Here is a 6000-nt window from a genome sequence, read left to right on the forward strand (position 1 = left end):
CCTGAATTGACTTTTAAATATAAATTCATTTTGCTCAAAACGCCAGAATATCAGGTTAAACCTTAGAAAATTTCGACAACCACCCAACAGCTAAAACAGTAAATGAGAGCTGGTGCACGGATTCTGCACAAAGACGTTTCCTTGCTATCTGAATAAAAATAAACAAAGACGTGCACTGACACCAAAGACGCTATGTCACAGTGGAAACAATGCAGATGGAGTGAAAGAGAATACTTTAAACACAATCAAAAAATTTGCTAGTTAAAAAAAACTAATTACAGTTAATTTGCACAACAACTGTTAATCATGTAGAAAAGTGATCTTTTCCCCTGCTGTCACCACTGCTGCTGTGTTTCATACAAACAGACTTTTACCTTGTTAGGAACAAAGTAAGACTACTGCTGTCTGTACAACAAGTATCACACCAAATGTGTAATAGACACGGCATTTCACCGCTTGTAGAGGCAAAGCATGAAAAGGACACGGTGGATAGTGATGGTGGATAGGATTTCCGGCTCTTTTTAGAGAACCGGCTCTTTCGGCTCCGAACCGGCTCTTCAGCTTGTTTTGTTGCTTTAATTAATTTATTATTAACAATAATATAAAATTATGCACAAAAGGAATTACTAATGTAAAAAAAAGTGGTTTTATTTATATATGTTTATATATAAATATATGCGGTGGCCCCTAGAGACAAAACACGTACAAACTCCAAAACACATTTCTAGCATGAACTGAACTTCCAAAACAGAGCTACCTAGATCACTTAAATTACACAATTGAAAGCATGAAAGCATATGTGTATTGTTTGTGTATTTATACACAAGCATTCATATATAGTCAAGTAATTTTTAAAAAAAAGTTCATTTACCTGTTATTACCACACACCAAATTCAGTCGTTGGTACTTCCTGGTTTGTGTAGCCACTAGGTAACAAAAGCTCAACACTGCGCCTATCATCCTGGAGCACTTCTGTTGTCTTTTGTACGTGTTTTGAGTTTTTATGTGCTTCTGAGTTTTTACGTGTTTTGGAGTTTGTCTGTGTTTTTACGTGTTTTGGAGTTTGTACGTGTTTTTGAGTTTGTACGTGATTTGGAGTTTGTACGTGCTTTGTCTGTAGGGGCCACCATAAATATACTTTTATTTATTCACCCCATATAAAATGTAATAAATAAATCATATAATACAAAAATCAACTATTCACATTTCAACTTTTAACTATTTAAATTTTCAGCTTTTTCCTTTTATAAATTTAAAGTGAAACAACACAAAACACTGCAAACCACAACACAATTAAATATAAATTATAATATGAAAACAAAAAGAACATGCACATTCTCTGTCAAACTCCTAAGCATGAACAAACTCCAAAACACGTACAAACTCCAAAACACGTACAAACTACAAAACACGTAAAAACTCAGAATCACGTACAAAAGACAACAGAAGTGCTCCAGGATGCTAGGGCACAGTGTTGAGCTTTTGTTACCTAGTGGCTACACAAGCCAGGAAGTATCAACAACCGGATTTGGTGTGTGGTAGTAACAGGTAAATTAATTTCTTTTTAATTATTTGAATAAATATGAGTGCTTGTCTATAAATACACAAACAATACACACATGCTTTCAATTGTGTAATTTAAGTGATCTGGGTAGCTCTGTTTTGGAAGTTCAGTTAACGCTAGAAATGTGTTTTGGAGTTTGTATGTGCTTTAGAGTTTGTACATGCTTTGTCTCTAGGGGCCATATATAAACATATATAAATAAAACCACTTTTTTTACATTAGTAATTCCTTTTCTGCATAATTTTATCCATCCATTCACTTCCGCTTCTCCTTTTCAGGGTCGCGGGGGGCGCTGGAGCCTATCCCAGCTGTCATAGGGCGAGAGGCGGGGTACACCCTGGACAGGTCGCCAGTCTGTCGCAGGGCCAACACACAGGGACAGACAACCATTCGCACTCACATTCATTCGCACATTCACACCTAGTGGCAATTTAGATTATCCAATTAACCTATCCCCACAAGCTGCATGTCTTTGAACGGTGGGAGGAAGCCGGAGTACCCGGAGGGAACCCACACAAACACGGGGAGAACATGCAAACTCCACACAGAAAGGCCTGATGGTGGAATTGAACTCAGGACCTTCTTGCTGTGCAGCAACAGTGCTAACCACCGTGCCACCGTGCTGTGCAGCAACAGTGCTAACCACCGCATAATTTTATATTATTGTTAATGATTAAATAATTAAAGCAACAAAACAACCTGAAGAGCCGGTTCGGAGCCGAAAGAGCCGGCTCTTTTTAGTGAGCCGAGCCGAAAGAGCCGGATCTCTAAAAAGAGCCGGAAATCCCATCACTATCAGCAATAATGCAAACATCACTGTCACATGTTGGCTTGACAGTTCTGTCATCCACATGGTCTCGTCCTGTGCTGGCCAATCCCCTGAAGATGTTGCCAACAGATGGGTCAAGAAGGAAAAAAGGATGATGATGGTCCAAAAGCCCTTCTCTGTGGCCCTTTACAATCAACAATGAAGCTCCCAAACTAGCTGAATGGGAGGGTTTGGCATCGATATCTTGAGTCAGCTACAGCTGAAAGTGTCCTTCTCATAAGAGTCGTATCCGTCGTGATGAGCTTTCTTATTGGATCAGGAATGAGATGACTGACTGAGATTATCACTTTTGTGAGACGATGCTGTAATATCCCTTCAAAGCTGATTGAGCTGCTTTAAACCTCAAGGCTTCTTTTTACCCACATTGGTCTAAGGCCAGCTTTAGGGCATGACTGGGTAGCTAATGCAAACTGTTTCTCCAGTGTGGGAACTTCAATTCACTCTAGAGCTGCAGGCATTGAATGTGCCGGCTTTTGAGCCAATGACAGAGTTAAGATGAAAAAATAAAAACTTTCTGTCTGACAAATGCTTTGGAGCAGCCAAGTAGCTGGTTAAACCCCTTGCAGTTTCTTTCAGCACTTAGTGGAAGGCAGGGAATTCAGGGTTCAGTCTTTGAAATCGAACACACCGTTCTCTCCCATTTTAATCAGTAATGGGGGAACTTGTGTTCATCTCATGCTCAGATTTGTTTTCTGTTTGCAGCATCCTCAAGTTTGAAGTCCAAACTTCTTTTTAGAATAAGAAGTCTGTTCCTGTATCCTATTGTTGGTTTGGCTGGTTGGTTTCCGAGTGTTTCTTGCAAGTTATGACTAACAAAATACAATCTAACAGCTCTCTACTATTCACTTTACTTCTATTCAGTTTAAATTATACTGTCCCAGTTCACAACAAGTGGTATATTTGCAAGGTAAAGGCTACAAAACCCCAACAATCACACAGTAGCCTTTGAGCGCACACTTTGGGACTGCCTTTGTTCATGTTATGTTTGTTAAAATTAATGCAGTAATCAGGGGCATAAGTACAACTGTTTTTTTTACTCTTCTGACTTCTATGAATTCTTTTGCTAATAGACATATTTGTTTTATTTAAGGTGCAGTGTTTTAATGTGCCTATATTACCGTGATCAGCAAACAAGAGAGGTTTTGTGTTGGGATTTTTAATTGGTTTGCAGCTGACAATGTTATACAAATTTTCCAAACTGTGAAAATGATAGATGTACATTTGTTATTCCCTACTATTCTAACTGTTTGAAAATAGATCTTCTCTTGAGCTTCATGTGGTCCTGGTACTTCAGTTAGGTTTATGATGTCATCTTCAGTGATAAACAGTGTTGGTCAAGTTACTTGAAAAAAGTAATCAGTAACTAATTACTGATTACTTACTGATTAATTTAGGGATGCAACGATACCAATTTTTTCAAACCGATACGATACCGATACTTGGATCTGAGTACTTGCCGATACTGAGTACAAAAATCGATACTTCTACCACACACACACACACACAAATGCAATGAATTGGAAGACAGGTTTTATTTTATTCTCTGCCGATAAAAAATAAAATCTTAATAAAAATGACCACAAAAAAAATTTCAAGTGAAAAATAAGCACTTCTGTTAAATTATTGCGGAGTATCCACATTGTAATTTAACAAAATATCACTGAACTATTGGGCACCGTCTCGAGCTTATATAATATATTTATAATATATTATAAAGTGTTTATTTATAATAATAAATAAACACTTCTGTTTGGAATAAAATAAATACAAATTAGGTTTGAGAATAAAATAAACTTTTAAATTATTGCAGAGTGTCCAATTTCATATCGCGGCTCGAGTATGCTGAGAAGACGGTTCAATCCTATGTTTTCCACGACCGGCATTGGCTGGTCATCCAGAGAAATAAAATGAGTCAGAGCCTCTGTTATTTTAACTACCTGTGGATTTTCTCTTGACATTTTTCATCGCTTTTCCAAAACCTGAGTTAAAGTTGGCTGTTCCGGTCCACACTGCTGACATTTTGTTTAGCCTATACAGCAGCCTCCAGTTTCTCTTTTTTATCTGGAGCTGCCAGTCTCACTCGCCTAACCCTGTGCCTGTTTAGCACGGGATGTCCCCCTAGTGACCAATCTAAAAAACTACAACAGAAATGACCAGCCACCCTCTGACTAATGAAATAAGTTAGTATCGGTTCATGGTATCGGTTAACTTTTACGAGTATGAGTACACACACATTTTACAGTATCGGCCGCGATACCAGTATCGGTATCGGTGCATCCCTAGATTAATTGCTAATATAAGTAACTAATTACTGATTACTTCCCCCAAAAAGTAATCCCATTACTTTACTGATTACTTATTTTCAAAAGTAATTATTTACTTAGTTACGTAGTTACTTTTTAAAAACACGATTTACAACCTGAATAGGTGATAAAGCGATAGATCTTTCAGCCCAATTCTACTTTTTCTGCATATTCCATCATACAAAATGTAATCAAATGGAAAAGTCTCTTTTTAAAACTTATTTTATTAGTTTTAATCTTTTAACTTTATGCATCAAGCAAAAATTAAATTATATGCAACATTCTCTGACTTGAAGAAATTAGTTTAACATTTAAACCTTTTTTCTGCACATTCCAGCACATAAAATAAAATAATTTTATGTTTACACTCAGTCTTTCAAATAGATGCAAGTAAAACACAGCAGAAAATAAATAAAATCAAAGACTAGCGGTCCTGTTGCTCTATTTTCACCTGTAAAGCAGAATTAGGGTAGGCGGAGGTTTACCCTGGTGCAGGTGAGCTGCAGCGGTCAGTTGGAAACTCTGCGAGTTTCTCTGTGAATTTCCCATTTCGTCACAGCGCACTCGGTGCTTGCTTGGAGGATTAGGGGGTTTTTTTTCGCTGTAAAAAGAAGTTTTCTTCCCACACACAACGGACACTAATGTTTTTGTCACTCTGTATGGAATCAAACTCAAAGTAAGGTCAGTACTTCCACGCTTTAAACACTGCATGCTCATACTCTCTCCCGCACTCGACATATTATCCATTGTTGATCTGCACACAGCTGTTGTCACGAACGTCGCACTCGCTTATGTCATTGTCATGAGACATTCTCGCAAAAAAAATCACGGTTTTAGTAACGCAGTAACGCAGAGTTCCTACGGGAAAGTAACGGTAATCTAATTACCGTTTTTGCAATAGTAATCCCTTGCACTACTCGTTACTTGAAAAAAGTAATCAGATTACTGCCCATCTCTGGTGATAAGATAATAAAATGATGGCAGAACCTGCGATTTGTTACTGGTCAAACCTTTAAAGTAAGTGATAAAACTGATGAAAGCCGTTTGCGTCAGTCAGCTACTGACAATCACTGCAACCATGTTCATCAGCCTGTAGCAGATCTGGCAGGCTCCCTGGTTGCTGACTGAAACTGCATCCTCCATTCCTGAGACTGAGGTTTCCTTCTACTTCTGTTAAAAAATTTTTTAAAAATCACTAAACTTAACTAAAAGTGAATAAAACTAATGGTCAGTAATGGTGGCTTTGATTTCTGTATCTCAATGGTTGTGCTGCCCCCTCAAATGTCAGTACCGGGATGTGAGTG

The sequence above is a fragment of the Neolamprologus brichardi genome, chromosome 22 (genome assembly GCF_056152115.1).
Source record: "Neolamprologus brichardi isolate AB-2024 chromosome 22, ASM5615211v1, whole genome shotgun sequence".
NCBI classification, from domain to species: Eukaryota; Metazoa; Chordata; class Actinopteri; order Cichliformes; family Cichlidae; genus Neolamprologus; species Neolamprologus brichardi.